General features: G+C 43.3%; 1 protein-coding gene across 2 annotated transcripts in view; it reads left to right on the top strand.

The window, feature by feature from the left end:
• Positions 1–5,929: 5,929 nt before the first annotated feature.
• LOC125467501 (protein transport protein Sec24C) overlaps positions 5,930–15,785 on the top strand; it is a 74,979-nt gene continuing 65,123 nt past the window's right edge. For both annotated transcript variants that reach the window (XM_059640416.1, XM_059640417.1), the window contains exon 1: positions 5,930–6,043. The gene's annotated coding sequence lies outside the window, so the exon portion shown is untranslated. The remainder of the gene's footprint in view (positions 6,044–15,785) is intronic.

Consider the following 15,785-nt stretch of genomic DNA (forward strand, 5'->3'; position numbering starts at 1 on the left):
GGGAAAGTGTGAAATTTTTCACATTGTCAGGAAGAAAAGCACAGTATTATTTAAGCAGAGAATGACTGCTGAATTCCAAAGTACAGAAGGATCTAGATGTTCAAGCACATCAGTCACCAAAGGTTAGTATGCAGATACAGTGAATGATTAAAAAAGCAAATGGAATGCTAACCTTTATGATGAGAGAAATTGAGCATCAAATAAGGACATTATCCTTAGGGGATGGAGTGGTAGGTATCTTTGATGGTTGTGCAGCAATGGTCCAGAATGTTCAGTCCTCTGGTGGAGCAGGAGATGGAATTAACAGCAGAAATACCAGATAATTGGCATGATCTTATAGCCATTACAGAGATATAGTTACAAGGAGGTCAATGCTCAGAGTTAAGTATTCGGGAAATGTGCTATATTCCATCTAATTGCTTGAGCCACTGTGTGACCACTGACATTTATGTGTAGAATCAGCTCAAGAGACTGCATGTGAATTCACAGCACACTCATTGGCAAGCAGAGATTCTCAGAGAATGAAGCTATTTGGGGGGATCCTCTGCATGAATTCAGAAAAGGTAGCATTCAAATTCAGTGGGTAATAGGGAAGACAAATAGAATGTTGGCCTTTATTTCAAAAGAAATAGAGTATAAAAATAGGAGAGAGAGGTAGCACGAACTACTAATGCTGGAGAATCTGAGATAACCAGGTGTAGAGCTGGATGAACACAGCAGGCCAAGCAGCATCAGAGGAGCTGGAAAGCTGGCTTTTTGGGTCTGGGCCCTTCTTCAGAACTGTCAGCTTTACTGCTCGTCTGATGCTGCTTGGCCTGCTGTGTTCATCCAGCGCTCTCTCTATAAAAATAGGAGGCTTTGTGGGAAAGTCTAGGATCAGAGGGCATAATCTTAAAGTAGCAGGTCGCCAACTTAAGAAAGAGGTATATAAGAATTTTGTCTCTCCGAGAAATAGTAAATTTGTGGATTCATTCAGCGCCAGAGGGCTATAGAGATGGGTCATTAAGTATAACCAAGGCGACACAGACTTTTCAAACAGTAAAGGAATCAAGGGTTATGGGGAAATGGGAGGAATGTGGAACTGAGGATTGTCAGGTCAGCTGGCATTTCATTGAATACTGGAACAGGCTTAATAGGCTGAATGGCCTAATTCTCCTATTGTAATAAGCTTGCAGTCACAAAAGTGTCTGGGTGGGAATGCAGTCACCTCTCCACAGTTAAATCAACATCAGGGATTTATAAGACCTACATAAACAAGGCACATCGAACAAAAAAGTTGAATTTAACAGATATTTTACATTTGGCACCAGCCATGGTTGCAACAGTTTTCAAACACATTTTGATAACACATTCAGCATGTCCTCCACATGGGTTTAAACACAAATGTAGCAAGACTACATTATTTCATTGCTTCTCTCTGGAGTGAGGCAAGACTAAATGTGCACAAAGCCCTGTAACATGTCAGTCTGATGACAGTAAACTATTTTCCAAATGAGTCTCCCTATCTGTGCATAGTGTGTCCTGTGAGCAATTAGCCACTATCACTGCTGTCAGTCAGAGTACTGTCAGAGAGACATGCTGCTTAAACCACCAGCTGACTCCTTCCTCTAACAGATTGACCTTTCTTGTCGCAAATGACATCTGAAATTTCCATAACGAGTGAGCACAAACTAACCATAGGCAAAGTAACACAATGCCTCTGTTATCTCATTATTTGTAAAAAAAACAATTGATTGATTCAAGCCAGAGATTTGAGCGTAAAGTCTTGGCTGACTCATAATATTGCAGGAGTTGTTGGTGATGTTGTCATTCTGATCAGACATGAAACTGGAACAATGATGGCACTTTGTGTGGATGTGCTGAGGCTGTTAAAAGTCAGCATCTCCCAACACTTGCCCCCACACCTCCTCCCCCCCCCCCCATCCCAGGCCCCAAGATGACTTTCCACATCAAGCAGATGTTCACCTGCACATCTGCCAATGTGGTAGATTGCATCCGCTGTACCTGTTGTGGCTTCCTCTACATTGGGGAAACCAAGCGGAGGCTTGGGGACCGTTTTGCAGAACACCCACGCTCAGTTCGCAATAAACAACTGCACCTCCCAGTCGCGAACCATTTCATCTCCCCCTTCCATTCCTCAGACGACATGTCCATCATGGGCCTCCTGCAGTGCCACAATGATGCCACCCGAAGGTAGCAGGAACAGCAACTCATATTCCACTTGGGAACCCTGCAGCCCAATGGTATCAATGTGGATTTCACAAGCTTCAAAATCCCCCTTCCCCCCACTGCATCCCAAAACCAGCCCAGCTTGTCCCCGCCTCCCTAACCTGTTCTTCCTCTCACCTATCCTCTCCTTCCACCTCAAGCCACACCTTCATTTCCTACTGCCTAACCTCATCTCACCCCCTTGATCTGTCCGTCCTCCCCGGACTGACCTATCCCCTCCCTACCTCCCCACCTCATTCACCTCTACAGGCTCCATCCCCACCCCTTTAACTTGTCTGTCTCCTCTCCACCTATCTTCTCCGCTATCCATCTCTCCCGATTTATTTCAGAACCCTCTCCCCAACCCCCTGTTCTGATGAAGGGTCTAGGCCTGAAATGTCAGCTTTTGTGTTCCTAAGATGCTGATTGGCCTGCTGTGTTCATCCAGCCCCGCACTTTGTTAGCTCCCAAACCTATGACCTCTACCATCTAGAAGGGCAGAGAGTGCTTGGAAACATCACCTCTCCAGGCCACTCATTACCCTGAACTGGAACTATATTGCTGTTTTGTTACTGTTGTTCTGTCAAAAATTGGAACTGTTCCCTAACAGCAATTAAGTGTTCATTCAAGATGCTAATTAGGAACAGACACTAAATGCTGGCCTTACTAGGAACCTCCTTATTCCATGAATTAAGTAAAAAGGCACTGTACAAGTGCAAGTTCTACCTTTAAGCAGAAGGGAAGGCTATTACAGAGGGAGATGATGGCCAAGTGGTATTGTCACTGGGCTGTTAATTGAGAGACACAGTTAATGTTGTGGCACACCAGGGTTCAAAGCCCGCCATGGCAGCTGGTGAAATTGGAATTCAAGAAAAAAAAATGTGGAATTAAGAGTCGAATGATTGTTAGGGCAAAACCCCATCTGGTTCTCTAATGTCCTTTTTCTATTGCACTTACCTGGTCTGGCCTACATATGACTCCAGATCCACAGCAATGCAGTTGACTCAATTGTCCCATGGGCAATAAATGTTGACCTAACCACTGATACCCTCATCCCATGAATGAATAAAAGTGGGAGAAAAAAAGACAATATGAATGTAAAGGTATGAGGGGGAAGCAGATGTTAAGGATTCATTTCTCTTTTCATTTTCAGTAAGTTGGAAGCTATACATATCTACAGCTAAATTGAAGGATGATGCAGCGTTCCCACATTACTGTTCTAAATTGCCAGCCTTGTTTATGTGCTCCCAGAATGGGACTGGAATTCATTAGGACTTGAATCTTCAGTCTTCTTACTCAGTACCACCACTCGTGGCTTGAAGCCAGCGATCTTTCAATTTCATAAGCTGAACTCAGGAATAATGATATTTAATTTAACATGAAAGCATATTGGACATAAGCCTTGAGTAACCTTTCCAAAAGAGCCAAATGCATGTAAATTATCTGTGGCTTTTCCAGATGGCCTGCTTTTCTAACAATACCAATTGTGTTTAAACTAATGCGAAATGTATACTTTTTAGACTGAAGAACCACGATAAAGCATAGGAACAGGAGTAGGCCATTCAGTGAGATAATGGCTGATCTGTGGCCCAAATCTATATACTTTCCTTTGGCCCATATCCCTTAGTGGGACTAAGTGAATCACCTTCTGAAAGAATGAATTATAAGTCTCTCCCGGAGATCCTGTGTATCCATTCACATAATTGACAATGCAAAGAATGTTCAGCCCTTTGTGTCTGCACTAGCTCTCCAAATAAACAATTCATCAATTTCCATTCTCCTTTCTTCTCCCTGGAACCATGCACATTATTCCTGTCCAGATAGCCACCTAATTCCCTTTGGAATGCCTTGATTAAACCTGCTTTACCACATTTCCCCCAGGTAGGGGATCCTAGAACTAGAGGGCATAGGTTTAAGGTGTGAGAGAAAAGATTTGATAGGGCAACTTTTTCCACACAGAGGGTGGTGCATGTATGGAATGAGCTGCCATTGGACATTGTGGAGGCTGGTACAATTACAACATTTAAAAAGAATATGAATAGGAAAGGTTTAGAGGGATATGGGTCAAATGCTGCTGAGTGGGACTAGATTAATTTAAGATATCTGGTCAACATGAACATGTTGGACTGAAGGGTCTGTTTCCATGCTGTACATCTCAAGACTTTATGTTCAGGCAGTGCAGCATAGATCCTAGCCACTCATTATGTGAAGTGTCGGGTGATACATTTTAGTTGGGACAGACAATATAACAAGAGGGGCACGATTCTAAAAATGTTACAGGAGCAAAGGGGTCGGAATGGGTCTGTGTGCAAATCACTGGCAGGGCAGGTGGACAGTGCAGCAAAGCATTTGCTGTCTTGGGCTTTACTTATAAGACGCAGGTGAATAAAAAAGAGATATGATACTGAATGTACAGAAGTCATTTGTTAGACCTGAGATAGTACGTCAGAAATAAGAGCATGAGGAGGCCATTAAATCCTTCAAAGTTGACCAAGCATTCTGTAAGACCATAGAATTTGGGAACTGCAGATGCTGGAGAATTCCAAGATAATAAAATGTGAGGCTGGATGAACACAGCAGGTCAAGCAGCATCTCAGGAGCACAAAAGCTGACATTTTGGGCCTAGACCCTTCATCAGAGAGGGGGATGGGGAGAGGGAACTGGAATAAATAGGGAGAGAGGGGGAGGCGGACCGAAGATGGAGAGTAAAGAAGATAGGTGGAGAGAGTATAGGTGGGGAGGTAGGGAGGGGATAGGTCAGTCCAGGGAAGACGGACAGGTCAAGGAGGTGGGATGAGGTTAGTAGGTAGCTGGGGGTGCGGCTTGGGGTGGGAGGAAGGGACGGGTGAGAGGAAGAACCGGTTAGGGAGGCAGAGACAGGTTGGACTGGTTTTGGGATGCAGTGGGTGGGTGTCCATCATGGGCCTCCTGCACTGCCACAATGATGCCACCCGTAGGTTGCAGGAACAGCAACTCATATTCCGCCTGGGAACCCTGCAGCCATATGGTATCAATGTGGACTTCACCAGTTTCAAAATCTCCCCTTCCCCTACTGCATCCCTAAACCAGCCCAGATCGTCCCCTCCCCCCACTGCACCACACAACCAGCCCAGCTCTTCCCCTCCACCCACTGCATCCCAAAACCAGTCCAACCTGTCTCTGCCTCCCTAACCGGTTCTTCCTCTCACCCATCCCTTCCTCCCACCCCAAGCCGCACCTCCATCTCCTACCTACTAACCTCATCCCACCTCCTTGACCTGTCCGTCTTCCCTGGACTGACCTATCCCCTCCCTACCTCCCCACCTACACCCTCTCCACCTATCTTCTTTACTCTCCATCTTCGGTCCGCCTCCCCCTCTCTCCCTATTTATTCCAGTTCCCTCACCCCATCCCCCTCTCTGATGAAGGGTCTAGGCCCGAAATGTCAGCTTTTGTGCTCCTGAGATGCTGCTGGGCCTGCTCTGTTCATCCAGCCTCATTTTATTATTCTGTAAGACCATGGCTGATCTACCCCAAGTCCTGTTTAGTGCCAGCTCACAACTGTCCCCAAGTCTAAAAGTCATTGTATCTCCTGTTTAAATACCCTCAGTGATGCAGTCTCCAAATTTCCCTGGGGTCACACAGATCCTTACTAATAAACCTCCTCCCTAGGGAGCAGGGCTACACTGCGCCTGCGCTACCGTGACATCCGGGTCCTGGGCGATGGGCCAGTGCGTCATTACGTTGAGGGCGTGAGGCCGTGACCGAGGACGTGGCAGCGCCGGAGACTCTGAGAGACCGGGAGCGGCTCCGAGATTGGGAGATACACGGACGCGGAGGGCCGGGGCTGCAGGCGGTGAGTCAGTGACTGGCCGGCCGGCTGGCCGACCAACCGACCCACCCACCCAGGAGACGCCGGGCCAGCGAGGAGGGGAGCCGGCTGATCACAGCTCCGGGCCTCGGCCTCTCTCACTCACCCTGGGCCCTGCGGAAAGGCCGAGCTGTCGGTTCCGGCGCCGCCTCCGCCGCCCCTTCACCCGCAGGCAGCGGTGTGTCTGTTCCTGTGATCCTGTTCCCTTTCCTCAGTCACCGCAATACTTCACCCGTACCCTCCCACCGTAATCCCTTAAAGACCCAATAACCCCTTAACAAGAGATGATGGGAACTGCAGATGCTGGAGAATCCGAGATAACAAAGTGTGGAGCTGGATGAACACAGCAGGCCAAGCAGCATCTTAGGAGCACAAAAGCTGATGTTTCTGGCCTAGACACTTCATCAACCCCTTAACAACCCTGTTCACCCCAGTAACCTCTTTTAAAATCCCAATACACTGCACTTAGCCAAAATAACCCCGATGCTCTGCATTAACCAGCAGAAACCGCAGTTGCCCCCAAGAACCCCTTTTAAAAGCCCAATACCCACAAAACACTCCAAGGAAACCCCAATCATCACAATTATCCCTAAAGCAATGCTGTAGTTCCTGGAAAAAAAAACCCAATACCAGTAGCTTTTCCAAAGATCCCTGGAACCCCACTTATTCCTCAGACTTCACTTGTGCTTTCAAACATGCTTATAATGCCACAGAACATAACTGACCCCAAATACCAAAAACAGATGGGCCAGTGGGCTGAGCTGTGGCAGATGAAGTTTAGTTTAGATAGATGTGAGGTGCTACATTTTGGAAAGGCAAATCAGGGCAGGACTTAGGTGCTTTACGGAAGGTCCTGGGGTGTGTTGCTGAACGAAGAAATCTTGAAGTGTTGGTTTATTGTTCCTTGAAAGTGGAGTTGCAGTTGGATAGGATATTGAAGAAGCTGCTTAGTATGCTTGTTTTTGTTAGTGCATTGAGTATAAGACTGAGGTGTCATGTTGTGGCTGTACTGGATAGTGGATTGGTCATTTTGGATTATTGCATGTAAATCTGGTCTCCATCCTGCAGGAAGGATGTGAAATTAGCAAGGGTTCAGAAAAAGTTTACAAAGATGTTGCCAGGGCTAGAGGGTTTGAGCTATATGGAGCAGCTGTATCAGCTGGAGCTATTCTCTCTGGAGCATCAGAGGCTGAGGTGTGACCTAATAGAAGTTTATAAAATCTTGAGAAGCATGGATAGGGTAAATAGGCAAGGTTTTTTCCGAGGGTTGTGAGAGGGGTTCCGACCCAAAACATCAACTTTCCTGTTCCTCTGATCTACAGTCCTCCTTCACTCCTGCCATATCCCCAAACTCAATGAATGAAATTTTGTACCCACAACAACCAATCCTCTAATCCTCATGACTACATTACCCCTCAGATATGTTCCCCTCAAATACTCAGTCTAAACCCTTGACCATTGAATGTGCAGTTTCCTTGATATTCATGTTTTAATCAAAAAGCAGTGTGTTGAGATCGATCTCTCTAGGTTTGAGCCAGAAGGCTCTGTGTTCAAATTCCATTCCAGTGATTGGAGCACAGATTTCCATTTATATAGCATGTCATTCTCTCAAGTGAAAACTTTTCAAATGCTTTAAATTATAGGAAATGATGTCTTAGTAATGCTATTTGAAAGATAAATTTGACTGGGGATTCTAGTGAGAAACTCTGCTTTTGAATCTCATGGAACTTTTTAAGTCCACTTGAAAGAATACATGGGTCCTCTCTTAGCAATTCACCAGAAAGATAACACCATCAACAGTGCAGCACTTCCCACACACTGGTGGAATGTCAGCCTGCATTTTGTGCTCAAGTGACTGGAGTGGGGACTGAACCCACAACCTTCTGACTCTGGTAAGAGAACTACCCACTGACCCACACTCACAGTTCTTATTACACTTTATTTCTGAAAAGAAAGGTGCTTTCTTCTGTTCCTGTTCGGTTTCCTGTAAATCTGCACCAAGGTTTTCACTCACTGGAATGGATAGTCGATGATCAGCTCTAACAAAACCCTAGTGACAGCTTGATGCACTAATATTCTCTTTACCATCTTGAGAGTTTAGACTTGGCACATAGATTGACTGGTGAATTCTTTTAGCAGGCTGGTTCATTGAATTGTTTTGCAGCCAAGTTTTGCCAGTTGCACAGTCTCAATGTATTAGGTCAGGTGTGACTTTCCAGCTAAATTGGACATGCTCAGGGTATTGATAACATAGTCTGTATAAATCTGTGGCTGTTTGATCATTGTCCATTACTGTCATCCGTTAGTTTGTGAACGTTTTCTGAATGTTTGAATTCCAGCACAATACCTGTCACTTCAAGTCACCAAGTAGGGAACATATAGGGAATCTTCCACTAAGTGAAATTTGTTAGTCATCTTACCACAAGGTAAGTCGTAGTTAGGAACTTTCCTAATGGTTAATATTTCTGACAGTAGCTAAGGTTTTGAAGTGATTTGTTGCCTGATCTGAGATTGTGAATGAGAACAATGAATTTAATCTCTTGTCCCCCACCGCCTTCAACTTGCACATGATTCCCTTTCAAATATTTATCCAAATCCCTAATGAAAGTTTGTTCTGAATCTGCTTCCACTGCCCTTTGAGGCAGTGCATTCTTAAATATCATACTTTGTTGAATTAAAACAGCTATCTTCCTTCACCCAGAGATAGCAAGAGCTGCAGATACTGGAGTCCGAGACAAACAGTATGGAGCTGGAGGAACACAGGCCAGGCAGCAACTGAAGAGGGGTCCTGACCCGAAATGTCAGCTTCCCTCCTCTGCTGCCTGGCCTGTGTTCCTCCAGCTCCATACTGTGTTGTCTTTCTTCACTGGTGGCTCTGAGCAATAAGCTAACCTTGAAACCTCACATTCAGATCTCCTGGGTGATGAACCAATGATAGACCTGTGCTGCCTCTTCTCAGGAAGACCCACCAAACCACATGCCAGTCAGGCAGTGGGGAGGCAAGTAGTCAGCCTTCTGGTGAAATAGAGTCCCCAGAAGCAGATGTCTCACTAACTGACAGCAGCCGGTCAATCAGAGGTCAGCAATGCTATAGGAAGGATGTAGCTAGTATAGGAAAAGTGTCCACTGGAGTCCCAGGATCGTGCAAAAACCCAGGCGACAGGTAAATAATCAAAGGAACACCACCTGAGGTGACTAAGCTTAATTTAGAGATTTAGCCACTGTGTGTATCACATGGCACACCTGGGTCTGCCAGTCACTTAATCCTAGTGAGAATAGATGGGGTCTTAAGTGGTTGTTGATCCAACTTAAAAGCCTCAGTCGGCAGTAGGATGGGAAGGTCAACCCCGGGCCTTTCCACCCAGAATACGATTCTGGTGGTGATGAAGATGGCAAAAGCAAAAACAGAAGTTGCTGGAAAAGCTCAGCAGGTCTGGCAGCATCTGTGAAGAAAACTCCGAGTTAATGTTTTGCGTCTTTTGGCTTTTACAAAGATGGACAGGTTCAGTTATGACACCGCCAGGCTGACTGACTACCATTCCACCTCCAGGTTCACCTACAGAGAGAGCCAAACGTTCCATGCATTGTCTCTTTCTGACTTATCTGGGTATACCTTTGGTAATAGCTAGTCAAGTTCTACAACAGTTTCTGCACAGATACGCTCCACTTGGCTTCCCTCCAATTTCTTGCACATTTTTTCACCTATTGAAGTGCTGCCACGTTGTTTTTGTGACCGCCATTTGATCTTGGTACAGTAGCATTGTGATTTTCTTTTTAAGACATTTAACTTCCTTTTTAAGACATTTAACTTCTTGTCATTTGCGGGACACGTCGCGGCCCAACTATCCTATCTCTACCACTCTACATCTTGCTGATTCTTTGTTCTTTCTGGACCATTGGCAGCAGTGCCTCCAATTGTCACTTCATGCTGTTTGCAATTCTCTCCTGAAATCCTGCCACATTTTCGTATACCCTAAAAGCCGTTCCAGAAGTCACCGATTTAGCCGCCTTTTCCTAAAACCCCTTCCAAGTTTACATTCCCCTCAAGTGAAGTGCAAATTGTTAATATTTTATGATTTTAACCCAAAGTTTGTTTTGGAATACCAACAATAGTAAAAGTGTCCAAGATAACAAAGTGTGGAGCTGGATGAACACAGCAGGCCAAGCAGCATCTTAGGAGCACAAAAGCTGTGTTCATTCAGCTCCACACCTTGTTATTTCGGATTCTCCAGCATCTGCAGTTCCCATTATCTCTCATAGTAAAAGTATCTGTGGCTTTGCTGCCTGAACACCCCCTTTCAGCCAGAATTTGAATCACTTTGTCATCTTTGTACTGTTTTCACTGGCCAATTGTAATTAATTTGAATCAATGTGTCAAAGAAGGCTATATTTAAAAATTGCTTGTTTTTAACTTATGTAATTTTTAAGGCATTCATTGTGAACGGAATCACTACTTTCTGCCACTTTCTGATCATATAGAAGAGCCATGCAATCTGCTTGTTGAAATGATCGTCAGGAATGTATATCAGTAGAGTGTGAAAGGATGTAAGACGTGAGCCTGAGTCTCACTGAATTCACTGTCCAAAGGTAGAATTTTATTATTCTACCATGGGATGTGGCGATTGCTGGCTGGTCCAGTATTTGTTGCCCATCTCCAATCACCTTTGAAAGTAGTGGTGAACTGCTACCTTAAACTGTTGTAGTCCAGATTGAAGTGATTTTAAAAGCCATTTTATTGAGATAACAATCAGTCTGCTAAATTAGTAATTGCACGATAGAGAGGTTATTAAAAGAAGCAGAATTTTATATCCATGATCTTGCTGTGTTTTTGTTTCTACTTGGTATCCTTGGCAACAGTATGATTCAAAGCAGTCTTATTACACAATACCAGTCATACTTAAGTATTTTCTCCATGTTGTACCCTCCAGCTTGTTCCCTGTAATACACTCATTGTCTTCGTTTTTACTTTTCATTGAGCTGTCATTGCTTTCTCTTCGCAGTGCATTGCTGTGTGCTGGTGTGGTTTTGGCATTTGTTATTTTATTATTTATTTATTATTTTGCCACACGCACTGTTTCCTCTGTTATCAGGGCATAGAATTAAATCATAGAGATACATTAAATAAACTTTGACATTACCTTGAGTTTGAGACTGAGAGGTGATCTGATTGAGGAGTTTTAAAATATTTAGTGTTTGTTCCTGGAAAATCATTCCCTCTGGAGGGGGCTCAAGGGGATGAGTTTAGAGCAAAGTAATTTGACATGGGAATCAAAATACTTTCTGACACATCAAACATTTTGAATTCTCTCAAGGGCTTTGAATGTTGGTACAATTGAATGTTTTATACCAGTTGATATGAAACAGGAGAATGATTCCAGTTGAGGTAGGGCCAAAAGAATCTGATTAAATAACAGTCAGGGCTGAATGGCTACCTCCATTCCAGTTTCAGATGTTAACATTCAGATATTAACCATCGGCTACAGTTGTGCAGTATTCTAAATTATTAGTGAACGGTAGGTGATGACTATCGCAATTTCATTTTTAACATCTTGCTTCCAAACTCACCGCACAATGTTCTTTCTTTTTAATATATTATCTAGAAATCTGGTCTTTTTTTTCTTACAAGCGCTGCAGAGTGCTTTGAAGTAGAGAGTTTGGGAAAATTTTGGGCACAAATGGATGAATTTCCAGAATTTACTTTGCTAAAATGAAAACTTCTGAGTGTGGAGTGGGAGTTGGAGATAATCTTGTCAGCATAGTTGTGCAATCTGTAAATCTGGCAACTGTTTTTGAGAGGAATGGCTGTCAATTTAAAGTAACTTTGCTGTTCACATGGCAGAGATCATGAGTTGTCCCCTTTCTCAAGGAGATTATGAACCTGTTAAACAGTCAGCAGCAGTGATGTCATTAAGCAGGGCCAGTCATTTTGGGGTATCCTGCCAGGTATCAAATAGAGTTCAAAGTGCAAGAGTTTTCAATTTTGATAGAGTTTTATTGGAAGTGCTGAATAAATTATTGGACCACACATTAGGAGTAAAGTTAAAAGCTAAAATATAAACCTTATAAAAGATAAAATTGTGACTTCTCATTTTAAGGGAGATATTGTTCCAACATATCTCATTAGTTGTTCAAGACTAGTGACGGATTTTAACAGCAATTATGTGCTTAATGCATCATTTAAAACCCAATACATCAATTTGCAATTCATTTACTAAAATATGTATTGAAATTTTTTAAAGCCAGGTCTAAGAGTGTAAGGGTGGAAGTTCTCATCAGTTCAGTGATTAATTCAGTGCAGCCTGGGAAACAAAAATAGCATTGGTTCGTTATCAGAAACGTACAATTTCTGTGTTACTGTGTAAATGCTTTAAGTTGCTGTCAGTTTCAGTGAAGAAATGACAGTCAATGTTGACATTTCTGCCAGCATTCTCACTGTAAATTGAGGCCAATATTGTTCTATCTGTGGAGTTGTATTCTAGGCAACACGTGTTATTAAGCCACTGTTTCATTTGGATGTTGAGGTAATGAGCTGATTGTGGTAATCTCTGCTTTTTGTTTCTTTATTTATTCACAAGATGTTGGCTTCACCGACTGGGTCAGCATCTATTGCCCATCCCTAGTTGCCCTTCGGAGGATGAGCTACCTTCTTGAACTGCTGCACTTCATTGAGAGTAGTTACACCCACAGAACCATTACAGAAGGTGTTTCAGGATATTTGACTCTGACACTTAACGAATAGTGAAATGTTTGCAACTTATGGTTTGCAGCTTCAAAGGGATCTGCATGTGATGGTTTTCCTCTTAACGTTTTATATGCTACTTGTCAAGAATATGGAAAATACTACCTAAGGAGCCTTGGTAAGGTACTGCAGCACATCTTAGAGATGATACACTAGAAGTGGACTGCAGTGGTTCAAGAAGGCAGTTCACCACCACTTTGAGGAGAACGAGGACCGGGCAATAAATGCTTGTCAGCCAGCAATGCTCACATGCCACAAAATGAATAGAACAAAAACACGCTGCTACTACTGTGCTGGCTGCTTTGTCCTGGATAGTGCCGAGCTTCTTGAGTGTTTTTAGAGTTTCACTTATCCAGCTGTGGGAAGTATTACTCCTGATTGTAACTGGTTGATGGTGGACAGGCTTTGGGTGTCAAGAGGTCAGTAACTTGTTGCAAGATTCCGAGCATACCTGCTCATGTAGCCACAGCTTTTGTATGGCTAATCCTATTCCGCTTCTGTTTAATTGAGACATCCGGAAAGTTAATGGCCATTAAATGCAACAAAATAATTTTGAATAAATTTTGTTCTCCAAAATAAACTCAGTATTTCTTTTGTGAGAAATCCTTACAAATGTAATATGTTTTTTCTTATTTTATTATCAGTTTATATAAGATTGTCCTCCGAGGCAGTCACATTAACTTGTCCATGATATTACAGCTGTCCTTGGAGTCTGTTTTGGTGTTCTTAGTACAAACTGTGCTGTTACAAGTATGGAAACAGTTGAGGCTAAGTTTTTCTAGTCCCTGGTAAGAGTTAGTCATTGCAAAATAATGAAGTAAAATGCAATTTTGCATTTCTTTATAGCCCTTAACAACCATGGGGTGCCCTAAGTTGCAACTTAGAAATGATGGCTGAACTAAAGCCTGAAAGACTCCCTCGCTGTGTAGATATGGCTCTGTGACCTATCCTGCTGCACAGTTGTGACTGAGTGTCTTGGCTCAATTGTAAGAGTCATACCAAATGTAATTCAGTCTTGTTTTGCCTGTCAACTGTGTTGAATTGCTCAGCTCAGAATTGTGATCTTTTCTGCCTCCCTCATGCCTAGAACTGTGAAATGTGTTCTTATTTCAATTTAAATTTCTTGTTTCCTTAACAAAAGTAGTTGATTCCTTCAGGAAAACTGGGTGATATGTTGATAATAAAATGTGAGGCTGGATGAACACAGCAGGCCAAGCAGCATCTCAGGAGCACAAAAGCTGACGTTTCGGGCCTAGACCCTTCATCAGAGAGGGGGATGGGGGGAGGGAACTGGAATAAATAGGGAGAGAGGGGGAGGCGGACCGAAGATGGAGAGTAAAGAAGATAGGTGGAGAGGGTGTAGGTGGGGAGGTAGGGAGGGGATAGGTCAGTCCAGGGAAGACGGACAGGTCAAGGAGGTGGGATGAGGTTAGTAGGTAGCTGGGGGTGCGGCTTGGGGTGGGAGGAAGGGATGGGTGAGAGGAAGAACCGGTTAGGGAGGCAGAGACAGGTTGGACTGGTTTTGGGATGCAGTGGGTGGGGGGGAAGAGCTGGGCTGGTTGTGTGGTGCTTTTCCAAGATAATAAAATGTGAGGCTGGATGAACACAGCAGGCCAAGCAGCATCTCAGGAGTTTTCCAAGATAATAAAATGTGAGGCTGGATGAACACATTTTCCAAGATAATAAAATGGGTGATATGTTTCTTGTTTTTCCTTAAGGAGTTGATACCTTTCCTGTTTTTAGTTTCCTGTCAGTGAGTCTTTTAAAACCTGCTGGAAACTCAGTGCAGTGTAGGCAAAAGTTGATTAGCAAGGTAAGTTTCAATTACTTCCTAGAGGTGAATGATAGACTGAACTTTCGCAGTCTATCTGCTTCAGTTTAGTCAGTGATGTGTTCCCTGTGAACATAACTCTATCCATTACTTCAGATGAGATATGACAAATGGCCAATCTGCTGTCTTCTTGATTTGAAAAGATGGCTTAATTCTTGACCTTGCCAAAAGTGGTGCCGGTGAGAATTTGCAGTCATGGTCTTGTGGCCCTGTTGTAGCACAGAAGTAGTACAGGAAAACTGAATGAGAAGCACCAAAAACCAGGCGCACGATGTGTAACATCAGAAGAGAGTAGACTTTAAGTTAGCAAGCTGGCTGAGACTCTGTTCTGCTATTGCAGTGACAGGTGCTTCAGCAGCTGGTAGAATCTTGGATTTAAAAATTATAATCACAGAATAACAGTGAGCTGTATCCTTACTAATAGGAATCAGTAAAATTGTGGATGCTTCTGAGTGATGCTGCAGGAAACCTTGAAATAATACCTTGTCCATCTTTGCATGTTTCAAGCACAAACAACTTTCCGCTACCCTTATCCTGAAAACAGTAATCTGAGCATTGAGGTAACGAATGAATGATAATTTTAGTTAGATTCTCTCTCAGCATGTAAAACAGGAAGGCTGTTTATGATGGATGAACCTCCAAGTCTTCACATGGCATATATTGTCCACTTTTATATGTACAGTGGACCGAGTAATCATATTTTTAACTTGCTGCATTGACTGCTATGGAGTGAGAAACCTTGTTAAATATGAGGTTTCATAAGATTGAAAACAGTCCCAAGTCAAAACAATTTGTGGTAAAATGATGAATGAAGGGACTAGGTGACTTGCTTTGAATTCTGTTGACAGCACATCAGGGAAGTTTGTGTTTGAAGGGCCTGGGGATAGCCCTGCTTCACTTGAAGAAGGTGTATGGTGTTCACACTTGTAGGCAATGTCAAAAGCATCTCTACTGATGTTGGATTGACTGTGTTAGTCTGCCAAGTCTCAGAAAGGTGTTGAGAATGACAGGTTTGAAAATAGTAATACATTTTTAGCCCTCTGTTTAATTTCAGTGAAGTTGAATTTCTGATCAGCATATCAATCTGGATAAATAAAGCAAAGAGCAGTGGTTATGAAAATGAGAAACAAAAACTAAAATAACTGAAGAAACTCTGA

This window comes from Stegostoma tigrinum, chromosome 37 (assembly GCF_030684315.1).
Source record: "Stegostoma tigrinum isolate sSteTig4 chromosome 37, sSteTig4.hap1, whole genome shotgun sequence".
Lineage (NCBI taxonomy): Eukaryota > Metazoa > Chordata > Chondrichthyes > Orectolobiformes > Stegostomatidae > Stegostoma > Stegostoma tigrinum.